General features: G+C 37.3%; 1 pseudogene; it reads right to left on the bottom strand.

Moving 5' to 3' along the window:
- Window positions 1-21,838, bottom strand: part of LOC143641355 (coiled-coil domain-containing protein 102B-like) — a 160,212-nt pseudogene that overhangs the window by 118,771 nt on the left and 19,603 nt on the right.

The following is a 21,838-nucleotide window of genomic DNA, read 5'->3' as shown; positions in this document are numbered from 1 at the left end:
AAAAAAAAAAAAGTAGCAAAAGGTTTATGTCTTCTCTTGCATAAGCAAAATAAAGAAGACTACTTTTATAATCACAAGTTAAATTTAACATCTTACCTATTTGAGTATTTTGTTTCCAATTTGGAAGCAGCATTTTAAAGGGGATAACTATAGACATTTTGAAAGTGACGAAAAAATGATGCATTTGGTACCTTCAATTTATATCATACTGCATTTATTTAGGATTGGGAAGAAAACATTTTAATAACATTTTATTGCACTATGTGAAAAGACTTAAATACAAAGTATCAGACAAAATGTACCACTGAGAGATCACTCAAGGAGAGCCCACTGTGGGTGGTTCATTAACATCAGAACAGGCATTTGAAACAAGGAATTGTACCTTAGGTTCTTTCCAGTTCAAGACATTCATAGTCTTTGTCCAAAAAATTCTCAAAGATTAGCCTATGGATCAACACATAACCTATGCATGGAGGATGGTATATGAATCTGGCTTGGGAAAAAAATATAATACCAGGAGAGTGTATTTGGTACCCAAAACTGCAGGAATTGCACTTGCTATAAGACAGTACCTTTACACTCAGAATAGCCTACAATTGAGCGGAGTTTAAGTAAACACAGGGACATGGAAGCATTCTGACAAGTATACGTATAATGTCACTAAAATCTCAGAATCTGGATAGTCTGGCCAATGTAGAATATACTAAATGAAATGTGAATGGAAAGAGAGACATATTTATTGAGTACCTACTACATGTAGTGTCCCACTTTTACTTATTACATATAAGAATCAATTCATCTTTTAGATAAGCTGTTAACACCAGTTTGCAAACAAACTCATAAGCAAACAATCTTAGACAGCCTGTGTAATTACTGAGAAGCCAAACACTAGATACTGTTAAGATAAAAACTTAGACCTGGCTCTCTTGGATCCTGGAATGGTAAGAAAATGTGGGAGGCATATTTTTAGAAAAGTACATGAAAAGGTGGAACTTGGCATACATTTGGAAGAGGACTAGGGTGTTTGAAATGAATTTTTGTTCTGAGATAATTTGCCCATTCACAGGCATTTGCAAGGTATATAGGTAAATCCATGTGTCTCTTCCCCTGTTTTCCCCAGCGATGACACCTTGCAACTCCAGCACACACCCCAACCCAACATGGACAAGGCAGTCAAAAGGCAGAGGGTTCCCATCACCACAAAGGGTCACATCGGCCACTCCTACACACCTGCCTCCCTGGTAACCGCAAATCTATCTCTGTTTCTAAATTTGCTGCTTCAAAAATTATTCTGTAAATAAAATCACAGACTATGCAGTCTTTGGGACTAACAATCCCCACTCCGTGTACTTCTCTGGAGGCTCTTTGAGATGGTTCGCGAATGGGGAGTTCACTCTGTTCTATTGCTGAAGAATATTCAGCTACATTTTGTTTGATTTTTCACTCATTGAAGGTCTTAAGTATTGTTTCCAGGTTTTGGAATTTACGAATTAAATCCATATACAGATTCACCTACAGTTTCATGTGAATCTAAGTTTCTTTCCTAAGAACGTAAATGCCCAGGTGTTCTCTGCTTCATCAGAGGATAGTTGTTATGCTGGAAATGGGCAAACTCTTCTCCACTGTGCTCTCATCAGTTCATGCTCCCCTAACAACAGATGAGTGGCCCATGGCTTTGCTTCTTCACTGGTACGTAGTGCTGTGGCTATTTTATTCTAATTTTAGCCACCCTGTAGTTACATCTCATGGTCCTTCTAGTTTGAATTTTCTTGATGACACATTTTCACATGCTGATTTGCTAGAGTCACATTCCTTTTGCTCTCCGGGTGTCCTCAAGAACCTTTCATCAGGCACTGCGTGTTCAGCCAGCCGGTCTTTTACACTTGAACACTGGCATGCTGCTTCTGTCTTGACCTCCACGGTTTCTGGTGGGACGTGCCATGCCTGCTGAATGCTCGTCCCTGCAGTGGGGCAAGGCTTTGGCCATGATGAGGTCAAGATGTTTCCCCTAGATTCTCTTGAGCTTGACTACCATGTGGCTTGATGATGGGTGTCTTTGGATTTATGCTCCTTGGAGTCTGCTGAGCTTCTGGGCTATAATTTTGATCCTTTCCCTTTTCCAGAATATCGTGCGGTTAGAATATACAGTGTGTTGTATTTTCTGATGGACTTCTTCAACTGAGCAATATGTATTTAAGGTTCATTGACATCCTTTTTGGGTGGCTTGATAGTTCATTTCTCTTTAGTGGTGAATAATATCACATTGTCTAGATATACCACGTTTTGTTTATCTCTTCACCTTTTGAAAAGTATCTCTATTTCTTTCCTATTTTTTCTAGTATACATAAAGCTCCTAAAAATTTTTTTCTGCAAGTTTTCAAGTGGAAATAAGTTTCAACTCCTTTGGATTAATACTAAGGATGTCTATTGCTGAATCATATGGTAATTAGAGGTTCAGTTTTGTACGAGACTGACAAACTGTCTTCCAAAGTGGCTGAAGCTCTTTGCATTTGCTCCACATCCTCACCAGAATTTGATGCTTGGATTTTGGAAATTCTAGTGGTTTTGCAGGGGCATGTCATTGTGGTTATAGTCTAAAGTTTCCTAGTCAAGTGGGATACTGATGTTTGTTCCTATGCCTGTTTGTTATCTTGTCATCTGTGATGGGTTTTGTGTTCATATCTTTTGTCAACTCTTAAGTAAGCTTGTTTATTTTCTTATGATTGGGCTTTAAGAGTTCTTTGTGTATTTTGTTTAACAGTGAGCTGCCAGATCTGTGTTTTGCTAATATTTTCTCCTAAACACATAAAACTTCAAGAGTATGCATTAAAGAGGGTCAAATGTAAATAAAATTTGCAATATTTTTTAAATGTTAACAACTTTAGCTCAAAGAAGTTAAAAATAATAAATCTTTTGAAAAATGATGTGATTATTTTAGGATGATCATATCCAATTGTTTTATTTTAAACATTTCCATATCTAAGCATGTTTATTATAGAAATAATTGGAAAGTATAGAGAAGTAAAAAAGAAAAAACATATACATATTAATGTATTTGCTTTTATATATATAAATAGATATACTATATATATATATATATATATATATATATATATATATATAAATGTATATGGTTTCTTAAAATTATACTTTTTTATGTTCACATAAAATTGTGTAATTATATCAATTTTATTAAAATATAAACCATTTTTAAAAAATGGGTTCTTGCTTTTAGATATACAATCAACACTGTAATAAGTAGCCTCATGCAAACACATACATTTAAAAATGGCTTAAATTCCTGGAAGTAGAATGGCTTGGTCAAGAGGATGTTTATTTTTGAAATCTTTTGTACACACTGCCAAGTGCTCCATTAGAAACATTATATCAATTTACATTTTCACTAAGTAGATCTAAAAACTCTATTATTCACAAAGCAAACATTAAAGACTCAGTAAAAGAGCAGAGGCTTTCCACCTAGGCAACCTGGGAAACAACTGGCAGTCTGCTGTGCTCCTGGGGTTTTCTTTGGGCTGTATATACACCACAAAGATGTTAGCCGTCTGGGAACACCAATCGGTGGAGACAGATGAAGAAACAAAAGCCATAATGAAAATGTAACCTAAGTCGGTTTGCTTTTGTCAAAGGACCTGGGAAGATCAAAAGTTTGAGGAGAGTAATGCTTGAATCCAACCAAACTCCCAGAAAAAAAAAAAAAAAAAAAAGAGCCCCACCTCCACTCCTGCTAGCAGAGGCTGAGTCGGGAGGACATCATTTCATCCTGGTCAGGTGGTAAGAAGTTCCCCAATCCTCCTTGGGAGGATTGTTATGGTTTAGATGAGGTGTCCTCCAAACTCTCATGTGGAGACATGCTAGAATTTCCAGAGGTGAAGTGATGAGATCATGAGATACTTAACCTAATTCATGGAGTGGATTAATCCACTGAAATAGATTAATTGGTTGGTAACTATACGCAGGTAGGGTGTGTCTAGAGGAAGTAGGTCATTGGGAGTGTGCCTTTGGGGTCTATATTTTGTCCTTGGGTAGAGGAGCTCTCTCTGCTTCCTGGCTGTCATGTTCTGAGGAGGTCTCTTCTGTCACCCTCCTGCCATGATCTTCTGCCTCGCCTCAGACCCGGAGCTTTGGAGTCAGCTAACCATGTGATGAACCTTTGAAACCACGAGCCAAAGTAAACCTTTCCTCCTCTATGTTATTCTCGTCAGGTTATTTGGTCACGGCCACAAAGAAGGTAACTAAATAGACTTCCATTGCTAGTTGGCACTAATGAGGCCCCCCAAGCTCTGGTGGTGCCAGAGGAAACCCCATGCAGAACTATCTGGATGAGGTCCAGCAGGCAGAAAAAACTGCTGTCACTGCCCAGCAGTGAAAGGAGACCCTCAGTTGGACCTCAGGGAGGCCAAGCGGCAAGTCAACCTTTCATCTTCCAGGGGTTTTCAGTAGGACTCTTCCATAGGGTCCAGTTTTGTGTGACATAATACCCCACATATGCAGAAAGCAATGAATGTTACTCATTGAATGTTACGAATTGAATGTTACTCATCCTATCTCAAAGCAATCAATCAACAGATGCCACCCCTGAAATGGCAACAATGTTTAATTATTTGGCAAGAATTTTGGACAACACTCAGTAAGCAACTAGAAGTTAAATACATTTCTTAAAAAAACAGTAAGCCTTTTAGTAAAGAAATTGAAAGTTGCAGCAAATAGATGGAATATGTAATCAAAGAAACAATGGAAAACTTAGGCACAAAGAGCACACTGAAAATTTTAAAATTAAGAATGGAGGAGACAAAAGAGAATCAATGAACTTGAAGGCAGACTAGTAGAAATGATCCTGTCTGAACACAAGAAGAAAGTTGGCTACAAAAAAAAATGCATCCTTGGGGACACGTGGAATATATAACAAAAAATATGTGTATTGGCGGTCATTATCAGAGAAGTAGCACTGGAGGGGAGAGTACAGATCCAGATGAGAAAGGTGACTATTGAAAACAACCGCTTTTCAGTCAAAGGAGAAAAGGATGGCTTTTTACAGGAGTTTTATACAGGAGTTTTAGGATAGATGCTTGTGACTAGACATTTGCCAAAACCTACAGAATGTACAACAAATAGTGAAACCTAATGGAAACCCTGGACTCAGTTGATAATGTGTGGACGTTGGTTCATCGATTTTACTAAGCACCATAATCCTGAGAGATGTCGTACAGACAGGGGTGAATATATAAACTCTATTTCCTGCCAAATTCTGCAGTAAAACTAAAACTGCTCTTTAAAAACATTACACAGGCGCGTGTATGCACCCACACCCCTGGTTTTGAGGAGAGCTACAGGAAGCAGTCTGACAGGTCTCCTCCTCTGTTTCTGGTGTTAGGTGCACGTCCAGCAGTGCTTTATCAAAGGTGCTCTAGAGAGCGCAGAGCCCAGGGAAAGCGGCAGCTGACCTGAGGATTGGAAGCCTCTTAGAAACAAAAGGCACAAGAGCCGTTCTTTTCTCCTTTGACTGAAAAGCGGTTGTTTTCAATAGTCACCTTTTCATCTGGATCTGTTGGTGCATATTCCTGGTCCCAACACCTGCAAGGCGTCTTGAGGACGAAGGGTAAGGACAGCCCGGCAGCAGGGAGAGGCAGTGAAGGCAAGACCTGAAGCCCCGACTTTCCAGAACAGCTGGGCTGAGTACCAAAGTACAAGAACTCTTCTCCACCAAGTACTCCCCAGGCACATTTTTATTTTTAAAGCCCCTATGTAATGACTGTGACTATTATCACTCTCATCTCTGTAAACTCAGACACAGAGGGGCTTCAGGAATTCAAGAAAATAATCAGAAGATGATTCTGCTGCTTCTGACTCCCAAATCTACGCACTTCCCAATGCACTTGGTTCATCTGACATAAAATACACTCCAGCATGAGCTCTGTCTTTGAAGAGTTTTATAGGAAACAAAATGCCTCATCCAAATCACCTTCCCCCCAGCCTATATTTTCAACAACTTCTTTTCCATTTCCTAACTTGTTCCTACACATTTGTATCCACAGCATTTGTCCAGAATCACCCGTTATAAAATAAATAATTTGCTATTTTCTATTTTTAACGCAACGCAGTTTTCAATGAAATATAAATAATTCAACCCCTCCTCCTATGTCCAGGAATAATAATTTCTGCTTTGTATCTAAGACAGGACAAACACTCTGAGTTTACAAATCCATGAAAATTTATTGGTTGCAGTTGCTAGTCAGAACAGAAAATAAATCAATTAGCTATAACCAATGTGAATTTATCCTATATCTCAGTGTTGTTAGCTGCTAATAGCCTTGGTAATGTCACCAGAATCCACATGCCACATATTTTGTATGTCATTGTTTCTAAAAATAAGTTAACATTATGTTCCGTCAGATGATTGAACTTTCAATAGATATTTACTCACAATAAGACTTGCATTGTCGGGCTGGGGATGTGGCTCAAGTGGTAGCCCGCTCGCCTGGCATGCGTGCGGCCCGGGTTCGATCCTCAGCACCACATACAAACAAAGATGTTGTGTCTGCCGAAAACTAAAATAAATAAATATTAAAAAAAATAAAAAAGGCTTTTCATGACACTTTAAAAAAAAAAAAAAGACTTGCATTGTCTATTGGATTGCTCAGATAGCTCACATCTATTTAGGAGTATCATTCCAAAGAATCTTACATAAAGTATATAAGCTTATTACTATACAAGCAGCACTCACCCTCATAAGTAATCTCACTTGTGCAATTTAAAATGGTATATAATTTAGTAATTTTCAAGTGTGATTTAATAATGTTACACCCTTTATCCAATACCTTACCTCTGCTCTTAGCTCACAGATGACTCTATCCTTGCTGTTTTGAGGTGTAGATTTTTCCTTTATATCTCCTGAAATTCCTCCTGTTTCACTTTCATGTTGACTGTGAAGAATGTCAGGCTGAAAAGCAAAGTTGGAACTATAATCACAACACGCTACAAAAGCTAGCTGGTTCCAGACTAATGCCCATTAATCTTTCCGATTTTGTAAAATCTTTTTTATTTTCCATGTGGATTCTGACAGGCCTTGTTGTTGCTATTATAACTATTATAGTTGGACAATTTATTACAATGCTTGTAGTTGAAAAAATACTGATTTGTTAGGAAAAAAAAAACAGCAAGTCTCCATAAATCTCATCCTTCAATTGAAAAGTGCACAAAACTCAGAATGTACAACAAATAGTGAAACCTAATACCTCTGCGTATTCCTAACAATGGGTCAGTTGACTTCCAAATTAATGAATTAATTCTGATCTTTTAGTCCAGAATATTAATACCTCAGTGCTTTTTATAATCAGTCTTATATCTATTTAACATAAGTATAAATATTAAATTCATTGTAGCCGAGGCAAACTTGGAGAAAAAAAATATATAAATGGTGCTTGGGTTGGTAAAATGTATATAAAACATACAAAAATACCTGAAAAATACCAATAAAACCTAGGAACAGGTATAAAAACTTAGGAATTTAAAAAATCCTATTAACATAAATGGTGATATTTCTCCACACCTGTTCTTATAATTAGAAGTTTTTAGCAGAAATATGAAATTAAATAAATATATAAAATATGTAGCTATACATACATGCTGTTCTATTTTATTAATGTAGACCTTCCTTATATCATATAGGTAAATGTTTCCATCATTAATTATATATAACTTGTATATACAAGACAATATAATACAGCCTATTCAAAAATTTAAAAACAGGATTATTCATGACATTGTTAATGCTGATAATATTACCAGTATGTTCTAGTCTCCAGGAACTGAACTTGAAACATTGTCTTAGTTCATGCTGGTAGTGACCCAAATGTTAGGCACTGCTATTATTATCCCTACTCTACAGAAAAATGAACCATATATTTTCTTTTTTATTATTGGGGATTGAACTCAGGGTCATTCGATCACTGAGCCACATCCCCAACCCGATTTTGTATTTCACTTAGAGACAGGGTCTCACTGAGTTGCTTAGTGCCTCGCTTTGACTGAGGCTGGCTTTGAACTCGCAATCCTCCTGCCTCAGCCTCCCAAGCCTCTGGGGTTATAGGCATGCACCAACACGCCTGGCATGAACCATATTTTAAAGAAGCATAAGCATCTTTGTAATCTACAAAGTTACTAACTAGACGGAGAAAACTTCAAGAGGCTTTTTACTGAATTCATTACCTGCATCTGAATTCAACACTGCATCTGTAGTTATAAAGATAAAATCCAGTAAAATAATTTTCTGAAAAGTAATAAGTAAGCTAATAGAGATAGTAGAGGGAGCCTAGCCAAAGAGACCAGAGGCCCAACACAAAGGCAATGGAGTACACTAGGGACAGGAGCTGATTTTGCTGAAATGGTTCAGTTGGTGCCATGAAGAGAGCTCAGAGGAGTTGAGAGTCAGAGCAAGAGATATGCAGAATTCATGACCCTTGGTCTCTGCATGTTCAACCCACTACCATGTGAGTTAAGTAGTGTGACATTAATCCAAGGTAAAATAAAAGGAAAGTCACTTTGACAGAGGAAATGGCGAGCTGCAAGAGTTAAACTGTTTTTTGAGTTGGGTTCACCAAAAGAAAATTCAGCTTCCTGTGGACACTTGATGGCCCTGGCTTACTTTCAGAAGTCTTACCTTTTAATCCACAAGAAACTATGTCAATCAATAAATCTTCTCATTGTCTAAAGGAGTCAGAATGTAAATTTCCCTAAACAACAGCAAAGGAAATCCACACCAGACACTTTAAAATTTCTATTTTCACTCATCAATGTCAATGTCAAAATCAAAGCTCTCTGAACATTCAAAGAACCCAGGAGCAAGAAGAAAGGGGAAAAAATGGCTAACACCAAGATTAAGAAACAGAATGCCAGGTGGCAGGGGAGACACTAACAAGAGGACACAAACTACAGAATAAAATAATACACTGATTTAAAAAGTAACTAGTATCTTCAGGAAAAGGCAAGAGTATACTGCATTAATTTCTTTACTTTTTTTTGGTACTTGGGATTGAACTCAGAGGAATTTAACTACTGAGCCATACTTGCATTGTCTATTGGCTTTTTTATTTAATTTACTTATTTATTTGCTTACTTACTTATTTACTTATTTTCAGACAGGGCCTTGCTAAGTTGCTTAGGGTCTTGGTAAATTGCTGAGACTGGGCTTGAACTTGTGATCCTCCTTCTTCACATCCTCCTGAGTTGCTGAGATTATAGGCATGTATCACCATGCCCAGTTATTACATTGCATTCATAAATTTCAGAAGTTTATGACAGAGCAAATACAAGTTTTAAAGATAATAAAAGATCGTCCCCTAAGAAATTTCACAATGTATCTTTAGACAAATTTCCCGGATGGGCTGGAATACAGAATAGAATTTTGGAGTGTCCCAAGGTTCATCCTTGCCCCTGTGAATGTCACACATTTGCTCCATAGGTCAGCTCACATGCACTGGTGGCATTGTGCACTAATCAAAATGCTGACCGTCCCCAAATGTCTATTTGCAGCCTGTGTTTTCTACTGAACTTGGGATATATTTCCAGGTTCCAATTTCTCACCTCTGTAGACATCTCAAACTCAACACCCTGGAAAGCCAAAGTCAGAACTTCTCCCTCAACCTGTTGGTCCATCAGTCTTCACCAACTCAGCAGATATCAATCCCATCTTCCCTGTGGACCAGGTCAACAATACTGGATGTATTAATTCAATCCTCTCATGTACCATCCAAATTAAAAGCAAGTCAATTTGATTTATTAGCTGAGCCTTTACAACAATTATAAATCCAGTTACCTCTCTCCAAATCCACCACTGCTATTCTGATTAAAAGCTGCCAGGATCCCTCACTTAGCATAGGAGTAGCCTCCATTCTTCTGTTTCCACGTGTGGCCCCAAGCTCTTTTTCTCAAAGCAGCAGCCAAAGAAAGCTCTGGAAAGTAATTCAGATCCTGTAATTTCTCTCTGTTCAGATCCCGTTAGCAAGTTCCCAATCAGCAAAAGACGCACTTTAAAGTTATTTTATCCACTTGGTTGTACCATCCCTCCCCCCTCATCTCCTGCTCAGCCACACTGTCCTTCTCAGTGCTCCTTTGAAGCACAGAAGAGCAAAATAACTAAATATAAGAAATGACGCAGTGTGCATCTGAAGCTACTAAAGTAATATATAGCAGAGAAAACTGATAAATTAATGAAACAGCTACTTTCTACTTGAAAAACTGAGTTAAATTGATTATTTTGCAGTTTTGAGTTTCAACTGGAACTCACTTTAATTTTGCCACTTACCTCTTTGACTTTAGGTTTAGATTAATGGAGTTGTAACAATCTATTTAGAAACTGAAATTTGAAAGCAGTGGGCTTGTGGATGCTAGAGACGATTAATTTAGAAACATTATGAATGTCATCCACAAATGATATGTCACATTGGTTAAATTGCAAGTGACAGAAATAGCAGGTACCAGATAAAGTGAGTGAGTCAGCATCAGAAAGCATTTTCCAAGCTCATGTCCTTTTATTTAATATTTATTTAGTATATTCTCTTGTAAGGTCTTGTTTCCCCAAGGTTACACTGAAGTATAGTTCCAAAATTACTCTTTAAAAACCCACTTTTCATGCTGCAGTGTTTACAGAAAGTTAGACCAGGCAATGTGCCACGTCTGTGACTTCAGAAACATCTGCCATGATTTGTTTCTGGAAAATTATCAATGTTATATGTAAATGTGTATTGTGAATCAAGATAAGCATGGGTTGAAAAACAACCTCAAGATGATGTCTAAAAAATGAAAATATTGTATATCATATCGATAAAAAGTTTTCTACTTATCCAAATATGGTAGGAAGAGGAAAATTCATAACAAAAGGGCACAAAAATATAATCTAACCCATCCATTTATTTTCATTTTGCCTGTCATTTTACCTGTCAGAATGGTCTGCAAGGATTACATAACAAAGGCAGATTGCAAAATTCTGTTCTTTGTGAAATAACGTGTGGAATGTTTATGTCAATATCATTAACAACACAGCACCTTTCAGTCTCCCCTGAACACCAAACTCGACATCTCTCGCATTGCTCTGGTAAAGAATCCTGCAGCTTCCCTTCATGCAGAAGAAGCCATGTGTAGCCAAGATTTCCAATTACTTAAGATAAAATCTACCAGTGTGCATGCATCTACGGGAGTCTTTCCTTCTTTTCTCTTGTTAAGGAATTTAAATAACTCCTAGAATTGAAGGCTAATTATTCCACTTGCCCTCAGGATTTGATATCTTTCCTCAAGGTTTCCTCGACATATTTAACTCCTCAATACTTCTCATTTAGGTTGGGGACAAGCGAGTGAGGGAGGCCCAGGGGAGAAGACCCTCCTTATTTCCAGGCTTGGCGCTTTCGCCCCCCCTCTTCCCTCGGTCTACCAATGCCCTTGGAGCGCTGCGGACCACCTTCTCCCCACCTTTCCCTCTCGCTTGGCTCTCCACTGGCTTCAGCCTTCCCCAGGCCTTCCTGCACCCACATCTCACCCTTTCTTACTTCAATCCTTGACAGAAGTGCACATGGTTTTGAAAATATCCTGTCTCGGACTCAGGTTAAAAAAAAAAAAGCTAATCCTTCTCCCTTCCTTCTAGATTTCTGTGCAATTCCTCCTTTTCCGTCTGTCCTCCTGGTGTCATTCCACCAAGCCCCATGTGCTTTATTGGCTAACCCACCCAGTGTCACCCCGTCTCCTCCTTTGGCTTCAGCCACCATCGCTCTGTCATTGTTCAAGCCTCTCTTTATGGTCCTGAATCAAAGATGTATCAAACATTTCCATCTCAAACTTGATAAATTCATAGCTTTTCCCCCTATGTTTTTCTTCTTGCTTGTTTGTCTCCTAATGAACGGCCACCTGGTTGACAACGTCAGGAATCTGTTAACTTCTCCTTCTCAGTCATGTCCCCTGCACCCCAACACATCCACAACATTTAACTAATCACCAAGTTTTGCCATTTTTTTCATCCTGTGTATTTCTCAACTCTCCCTATTTCTCCTCCCCCAACGAGCATAGGAAACCACCTATTTCTCTCTGGATGACCAAGACAAATTTGACAGTGTCTGTATCATCCTTGCCCCCAAATCTCTTTTCACATTGAAGGTGAGTTGACCTTTGAAATTGTAATTGAATTATTCCTGGCCAGTGCTTTTCCAAGACTCTTCTCATTGTCTTTGTTGTGATGCACACATTTTTAATTCGACATTTGGCATAACTATTGAATATCCATTAATTCAGGATAAAAATAAAACAAGATTTATCTGTTTACCAGGTTCTTACAGTATTGCCCTATCCTCATAAAAGGTGAGGGAGGTGAGAAGGAATGGCACTCAAATGTCAGAATATCCAACAGCCAGGTTGAAGTTCTAAGTAATTTCTGTTAACAACGAACCCACAAAGATGTCTTCACACACTCAGAGACACCACAGAGAGGCACTTCATGTATTAGATCATGGCTCAGAATATTTCAGCTGAAAATTTTTAAAGTAAATTTCATCTAATTCTTTTCTATAACCTTAAATAATAGCAGGAAAGCCAGCTTTGATAAATGAAAGCTTGGTTAAATTTTTCAGGTCAAAAGAAGGACGATAAGTGAATTATCTCTGGGGTCTGTGTGCTCTTTTACTCTAGTGCAGATCTATCCTTCAAAAAATTCTTTTTTATTATTTTGGTAGCAGTTATTTAACCCCAGGGTGCTCCATCACTAAACTAATCCCCAGGCCATTTTATTTATTTTTATTAGACAGGACCTTGCTAAGCTGCCAAGGCTGACCTTGAACTTGCTATCCTCCTACATCCTCCTCCTGAGTTGCTAGATTACAGGAGCACAGCACTGAGTCGGGAGTTAGGCCTAACACATACATCCTTAAAGTTTGTTTGTCTACTTTTTTGTCTGTTTTGGTCCTGGGGATCGAACACAGGGAATTTGACCACTGAGCCACATCCCAGCCTTTTTATTTTTTATTTTGAGACAGGGTCTTACTAAGTGGCTAAGGCTGGCTTTGAACTCATGATCCTTCTGCCTCAATACCATGAGCTGCTGGGATAAAGGCCCACTTCACCATACCTTAAAGTTTGTCTTAGAAGAGTGCATTTTTTACAGCTTTTAAAATAAAATTTCTAGTAAATTTGAAATAATGGCCCTTTAAATGAAATATCCGACTTTATGGACATCAGTGATACTCCAACCTTACAAATCTGTGTTTGTTGCTATGTATTCAAAGTTAATGTCTGTTAATTTTAGTTCTTGAAAACGTATTTCTATTTTATTTCTTCCAGATTATCGCAGTATAAGATGTATTTATCCTTAAAAAATTGTTTTTCTCTATAATATGCAATAAAAGTCCATATTTAACATATGTATGCATATATTGTGGTTGTAAGGCTCCAAATGTCAAGTTTTTTGTGGTAAATTATCTTAATATGAGGGAGGCTTCAAGATGGTGTGTTGAGAGCCACAGCCAAAGGGGCCCCAGCAAACTTCCAGCTGCCAGCAAACTTCCAGCTGCCAGCTGATGATTGGCTCACAGCAGCCCCAGCAAACTTCCAGCTGCCAGCAAACTTCCAGCTGCCAGCTGATGATTGGCTCACAGCGGCCCCAGCAAACTTCTAGCTGCCAACTGATTGGCTCCTCTGCGGCGATGCTCATTGGACTGTTTCCCTGCCCTTTCAGGCCATGGAGCTGCTCATTGGGGGACTTTTTTGGCTCTGCCCACGAGACCCAGCCAATTGGCCTCAAGAGCAGGAGGAGTGGGGGAGGTTGAGGGGCTTGTGGGAAGCCAATGGTAGCAGTTGGGCTCTGAAGGTTTTTTCCTGAGGAGCTGTTTTGTTTGGCGTGTGTGGTTCTAAAAATAAAGTTCGTTTCTTTTGACAGGTGGCTCCTGAATTGTGCCCAGCCAGACTGTGGCAATGGTGGAATAGAGAAGGCCTCCTCCCTGGCTGTTCCGTGGTATGAGACCAAGAAAGCAGCTTTTCGGCAAAGTGGGTGAAAAGAAAAAAAAGTGGGGGCAAATTTACTGGGATTTATCACTGGACATTCAAAGCAGATTGCAGACTTAGGAGGTTGGATATAATAAAATAAGGAAGAAATCCCCAGCACCGCCCACTACCGTGGCTGGAGGCAACAGCCAGAGCTGCCCTCTGAGAGCAAAGTGGATGGATGAGGAAACTTAAGGAATTCACATTTGTATGAGGCCTGAGGAGTGTCTGGGTACTGAGAGTTTAGAGATCCAAAACAAAGCCCAATTAAGCTGGAAGGTGTGCTATGCAATATACTTAGGCAGAAAAGTAGCCCGTCTCGGATGTGTGCAGAGAACAAAGGAACAAGGAACCGCTTTGCAGCCAACCGTGCCAGGGCCATCATCTTGGGGAGGTGATTCCTGGCAAACCCAAGTACCACAGCGAGTGAGCCCAAGTGACAAGGAGAAAATCAGACGTGGGCAGAAGTTTAAACAGGAACAACTGGTCATGGAAACCCTGCTCTCCAGCCCTGCCCACCCCCCCAAATCCAGTTGCTTGCAGGACCCACTGGGGGAGATGAGCCTGGCAAAAAAAATTCAAAAGGACAGTGGTGGATGACATTGATATTATAGACTGAACCTGAGACCAGAAACATGGGGTCTGCAAGTGACATGGTGAACCAAAAATTCGCTCCGCCATTGCACAAGTAGAACTCAGGGGAAATCCCTGGGTGCAGTCCTCCAGGGTGGACCAGCAATTGCTCGGCTGTGGAGGTGTGCGAATTTAAATCTCCAGACCAACTGGCATTCATAGAAGAACCTGGAGCCCACCTAAGTCTACTTCCAGGAGTCCCACCTACAGGATTTCCTCTCCCACTCCAGCAGCCCCACCCTGAGGGTGGAGCAAGCATCACACTCCAGACCACCGCACCTAACACTGCTGATAAGGGAAGCTGAGAACCTTTTGAACACCAACAGAAACAATTCTTGAGCTTTTCATTGAGTCTTTTATTAATTCTTTTTCTCTGTTTAATTGTGACCTTAATAGTTCATGGACATTTGTACATATTCAAATTTATTTCTCATTTCTAGCATTTTTAAAGCCAGTGATTTTTCATCGATCAGTATTTTGAGGACTAGGATGTTTCATTAGTATATTTCAGATTTGTTACGTATTCTTTTATTTTTATTTTTAATTTTTAAAATTTCTACATTACATGTATTTTTCTCTCACTTACCTGTTTTACTTGATTCTTTTTCTTTCATCTGCTAACAACCTATCTCCACTGTTCTCTCTATCCCTCTTCCTTTAATTTTTTTACTTCTATCGTCTCTCCTCCTCCCTCATAATCATCATATGCTACATCACTTCTTCCCTCTCCCTCTCCATAATTCAAAACTGTAAAGCCTTTTGCAAACTTACTGTTTTTACTGTAGGAAATAAGCTTCAGAATTGAGAAAGAAATAAAAACTTTCCATGATAAAGAAAAGTTAAAAGTCTTCAAAACTGGAAAAACTGCACTACAAAACATACTCAATAAAGTACTTCATGAAGAAGAAACGAAAAATTAAAGAAGTGAACACAGCAAAAGTAAAGACTACACTAGAAGAATAGTCTATCAAAGCAGAAACTAATTCAAATAAAAAACGAGATATAAGCCAAAATGCCTGGGAACACAAACCGTATCTCAATAATAACCTTGAACATTAGTGGCCTAAACTCATCAATCAAAAGACATAGACCAGCAGATTCAATGAACAAACAAGGCCCAACAATATGCTGTCTCCAAGAGAAGCACCTCATAGGCAGAGACATCCACTGTCTAAAGGAAAAGGATGGGGAAAAACATAATCCATGTGGATCTCGTAAACAAGTAGGGGTTTCTATCCTCATATCAGATAAAATGGACTCCAAGCCAAAGTTAATCAAAAGAGACAAAGAAGGACATTTCATAGTGCTTAGGGGAAAATATATATAATATATATATATATATATATATATATATATATATATATATATATATATATATATATATATATTATACATAATATTTATATATATAAATATATAAAAATATATCATTATATAATATATATTATGTATATAATATATATATTATATATATATATATATAATATATATATTATCAACAAGACATAATAATCTTCAGTATTTATGCCCCAAACAATATAGCCTCTACATACATCAAACAAACTCTTCTCAATTTCAAGAATCAAGTAGACAATAACACAATAATACTGCATGACTTTAACACATCTCTCACATTACCGAATAGATCCTCCAATGTGAATTAAAACTACACTGAGATTTCCTCTCACAACAGTAAGAATGGCAGTTATCAAGAATACAAGTAACAATAAATGTTGATGAGGATGTGGGGAAAAGGCACACTAATAATTGCTTGTGGGATTGCAAATTGGTGTGATCACTCTGGAAAGCAGTATGAGATTTCTCAGAAAACTTGGAATGGAACCACCATTTGACCCAGTTATCCTACTCCTTAGTATAAACCCAAAGGACCACAATCAGCATACTACAGTGACACAGCTGTATCGATTTTTATAGCAGCTCAATTCACAATAGCTAAGCTATGAAACCAACCTTGGTGCCCTTCAACAGATGAATGAATAAGGAAAGTGTGGCATATTTGCACAAGGAATATTACTCAGCCATAAAGAAGAATGAAATTATGACATTGGCCAGTAAATGGATGGAGCTGGAGAAAATCATGCCAAGTGAAATAAATCCCAAAAAAACAAAGGCCAAATGTTTTTTCTAACATGCAGATGCTAACACCAAAAAGTGTGTGGGAGGGAGAATAGAAGTCCATTGGATTAGACAAAGGGTAATGAAGAGAAGAGAGGGGAAATAGAAATAGGAAAGATAGTAGAATGAATTGGACGTAAATGTCTGATGTGCATATATGAATAGACAACCTGTGCATATATGAATAGACAACTCCACATTATGTACAATCTCAAGAATGGGATCCTGATTCCAATAAGTTATACTCCATGTATATATAAAATGTCAAGATACACTGTACTGTCATGTATATGTAAGAAAAACAAATAAAAATTACTATGAGTATATAGTTGCTTTAAAAAAACAAGAAATTATTTATTTTAATAGGTAAGTATTAAATATAAACTAATCATTTACTAGAAATCATCTCTTAATGAGATAAGTGAATAGATATTTTTCAATTAATTTGTGTATATATAGGTGAAATAACTTATTGATAAAATGAGATAATAATTACCATCAGTTTTATTTTTTATTTTGTTGATGTAGGCACTGAAAATTTTGATTTCACATGTTAGGTAGAAACAGAAAATGTTTTGTAATAGCAGTCATTGTGTTGTTTTATTATCCTTCTAAGTATATGGGAAAGCTACATTTTGAGTTGATATTAACATTTTAGTTTTTATTATCTATAAGCTGATCAATCCAGTTGCTCCTGCTCCAATATTTTCATGAAAAGGAAATTGGAAACCATCAGAAATGCTACAGATTCTGTGACCTATCCCTTAGTTTGTCTCACAACACCAATAGTTCAAAGTATCTCCTGTTAGGTACTCTAGACGTCTTCCCCACCCCAGCCACAAGCTTCAAACTATAACTGAAGATTGGAAATAAGCCCTTCACAAGTGGCTGGAAGGTCACATGGGCAAGAAGAACTTGCTGGCAAAGTTCTGTCCTTAGGCAGATTAATTTACAAAGACCATACTTGGGAATCTGGATTGAAAACCATGTAGCTACTCCTGTGGTGACTTGTGGGAAGGTGACCAGGGTGCGGTGTTGACAACTACTTTAAAGGTTTTCAGGCTAGGGATGTGGCTCAGTGGTAGAGCACTAGCCTGGCATGTATTTGGCCATGGGTTCCTTCCACAGTGCTGCAAAAAGGAAAAAAAAAAAAAACGCCTGCAAAACTCCACAAAAGCAGGCAAAGCAACCAGTATAGCAAAGTCAAAACTCTATGGATATCTGCAACAAAACCAGGGACCTTTTCCCTGAGTCCTGATGTGCAAGTTGGCTTACCAATACACTGAGGATCCGAGAACTGCAGGGTATCAACAGCTGTTTGAGAGTTTAATCATCACTGTTCTTCTCCCCAGGACTCCCCCACTGCCTCTGGGTGGGCTGGGCTCCGCCTCCTGTCTGGAGCAGAGCCCCAGGACAGCCTCCTTCCTCAGCTTTGCTCCCCGCTCCTGTGCTCCCTTCCCCTCTGCAGTGGGCTGGGCCATCTCTAACACTTTATTTTTATATTACGTTCAGAGTTCTATGTTTCTGTGTCTCTGTGATCATTTTGCTGTCCAATGTGGAATTCAGTGAGTTCCCTCCTGGCCGAGGAGCATCCCCCTGTCCAAATCCTGAGCTGAAGCACTGCTGGGAAGTGTGTCCTGCCTCTAACCCGCCACCTTCTCCTAGGCACAACTAATAAGCAGAAGTAACTGGTCCAATGTCAACATCTTGCAACTCCTACATTGATGGATACAGTCAGTGAGTATCATTATCAGTCAGTGTTTTCCCCATGGAGACAACCACTGTGGTCTTCCTGGGGGAAAACACTGACTTGTAGTCCTGGAACCCTGTCGCACCTAATCCCTCAAGTCCAGCTGCCCCCTATAGGAAACACAGGAGACACACCAACTGCACTACAGGGTACGACCTGTGGAACCCAAGCTCAGTTTTACTGGCTAAATCTTATCTTACATAAATTCAAAGACAAAAAGGGGAAAGATATATAGGGGTAGGGGGGATCCCTACACATTTTAAAACCCATATATCCAATCAATGTCTGAAAATAATGATTCAAGTAAGTGAACTTTGAAAAGAAACATTGTAATACTAGAAAAAAAATGAACACTGAATATTTGATATGAGTACATTGTTTTTAAATTTTATTTTTAAACGGGTATGGTTACATTTATCAAAAAAATTTAAAAAGTCCTTATGTTCTGAGTCACATGCAGAAATCCAGAAACAGGATAATAAATGGTAAGAATGTGCATGGGGATGGTACAGAATAACAAGATTGGCTACAAAATGATAATTATTATTGATGGCTAACATAAACACTGTGGTTTGTGATGATATTCTTTTTATTTTGTAAGTGTTTGAAATTTTCCATAGGAAAAAAAATTTTAAATGACAATTTCCCTTCTTACGAACTCTATCCCCTGTCTCTGTGAATGAGCATACCTCAAGAACCGTAAGTATCAACATTTCTGTTAATCTCAAAGTGTAAGATCTATTAATATATACTCCTCTTCATGTTTGTAATTCACTAAAAGAACCTGTCAACTATGAAAGACATTAGTATTTTTGACACAAACTGTATAATGCATGTTTTTTTTCTTTTATATATTGTTGTGGGTGTGCCTCCAAGAGCTGAACTACCAAGTTATAAGATTAAAAATCAACAGTGTGAAAAATAATAACATCCATTGTGTCTATTGAGAATTATTAAACAGTCATTTAGGATAAGTACTTCCATTTTGTATGCTACTTGACTCTCACTTGCAATGAAGTAAAGGTCCAGTATTGGCTTCAATAACCCAAGATTATGCATTTCAGCTGATAGCTGAATTTTGCCCACAGTCACTCAAAGGCCAGGGAAAAGCCAATATGAGTTCCAAAAAATTAATTATTATTTCTAAGAATTTTTCCACAAGGTTAGAGAGAACATAATACAGTCAACATAGGATTGATCATGACTCGCAGAGAAAAAACATCTGAGAAGTTTAATTTATATCTTATCCAGAAGTTATCTAGCATATATTTCAGATAAAATATTATAGTTCTTTGTGAAATTGTCTGCTAACCTACATAATATACATGCAGACAGAAATGATAAAACAAATGTGATCTGTATAAAGAAATTACTTAATGAAATAACTGAGAAATATAATTTTTATATAGAAATCAATTGTTATCCTTTATTCCATTTTTAAATTGAAAACATGACTTTTTTATTTAATTCATGAATTATTCATTTCTAAAAACTTCATACACTAAACCACAAGAAGTAAATTTGACTTCTTAGTCATAGGCTCCAAATGAAATTTCTAGCATTTTGATCAAAGAATAACAGCAAAGTAGTTGAAAAGATACTGTAAAAGAACCAGGAATCTTGTATTGTAGGTGTGGTCTTGACAAAACTCTCATATACACTGGGGCATTTCACACTCTTCAGATCTCCAATTACTTTACTTTCCATCAGAGAAGAAAAGCAGACTAGATATCAGTTTAAGTAGCTTCCAATGTGCTACAAAAGTGATTGAAACAATGTCTATTGATAAATTAATAGTAGAAAAAATGATTAACATCGTGAAACAATATAACATTCAAAGTTTTACACAAAAGTGCATAATGCACTTTGTTCTTTAATTCGGAAAAATTGTTTTAATTAAAAATATTATAGAAAGTTATTATTACTTAACAAAACATTACTACATACAAACTATACTACATTAAAACTAACTGACTTTTAGGTTTGACATACATATCTTTTGACTCATATATAACACATTTATATATATGACATGTGTGTCTATACATACATATATATATATATATATATATATATATATATATATATATATACAGCATGCAGGAGTCTTTATATCATGTATAATAAATATTTTTATGAATTGCAGATGTAAAACAAATCATTATTGTGATTTTAGTAACATACTATGTGGAAGTATCGTCAAGATTTTTTTGAAAGTGATTCCCTTATAATATATTGCTCTTAAACTTAAAACTTTACAGATTATTATCTAAGATCCCTCTTTCTCCTCCACAGCCCTTATTCCTTCATCTCACACAGAAGTTGAAATTATTCATAACAAAGTTATTGGTGGAAAAAACACATTTTAGATCTTTAGTTGTAGATAAACAGACTTTTAAAAGAATTAACATTATTTAATTCTTAATTAAATATTGCCTGAAGATGCAAATAATCGATATAGTGTGAAACTAAATCAAATGAAATAATCATGGTTGAATGTATTTACTAAAGCTAAAGCATAGACATCATCAAGTAAAAATTAGTGCTAACTTTAGTCATAATAAGAGAATATCTTACAATTCTTGCATGGCTTTAGAAATTGAAGTTTTTCTTTGATTCTGACTTAGTACGTCTCTATCAAACAGGAAATAGTGAACAAGAATTTGCCAAAATTGAAGTTTTCATTTAAGGAAAATAACATTGAAAAAATTTACCTCTTGGCCCAGACATGCCTCAAACACCTAAATGTTAGTATTTTTCTATTGGAAAAGATAACATTAAACTTTCTTATGTATATTTTTTTTCTAAAATCAGCTTTTTTATTTTTAAAATCAGCATGTTTATGTTCTTTACCGGGTTATAACAAAAAAAGGTGCTAATGTAGCAGATTACAAAAATCATTTGAAAATCACATAAAGTAAAAGAAGCCAGTCCATAATTTTATTACACGAAATGCCTAGAATGGGCAGATCTATAGCATGAAATGAGTTTGTGGCAACAGAAGCCACAGGGGTCACAGGGGTCGGGGAAAATGAGTTCTGACTGCAGGTGGCTACCAGGTTCCTGGGAGGCTGATATAAATGCTCTGAAGCTGATTAAGATGAAGCTTATACAATTCTGTGAATCTATTAAAACCATTGCATTATGTACTTTAAATGTATGAATTATATGGTATGTGAATTGCATTTCAATAAATCTACTAAAAATACGTAAAAAGCAAAGAAAGATCGCTTTAATCAAAAGGGTAAGGGCAGTGATGCCTTCCAATTTTACTGGAAATTGTAA

The sequence above is a fragment of the Callospermophilus lateralis genome, unplaced genomic scaffold (assembly GCF_048772815.1).
Source record: "Callospermophilus lateralis isolate mCalLat2 unplaced genomic scaffold, mCalLat2.hap1 Scaffold_98, whole genome shotgun sequence".
NCBI lineage: Eukaryota > Metazoa > Chordata > Mammalia > Rodentia > Sciuridae > Callospermophilus > Callospermophilus lateralis.
Note: the sequence above shows the minus strand (reverse complement) of the source record. Positions and strands in the feature narration are given on the sequence as shown.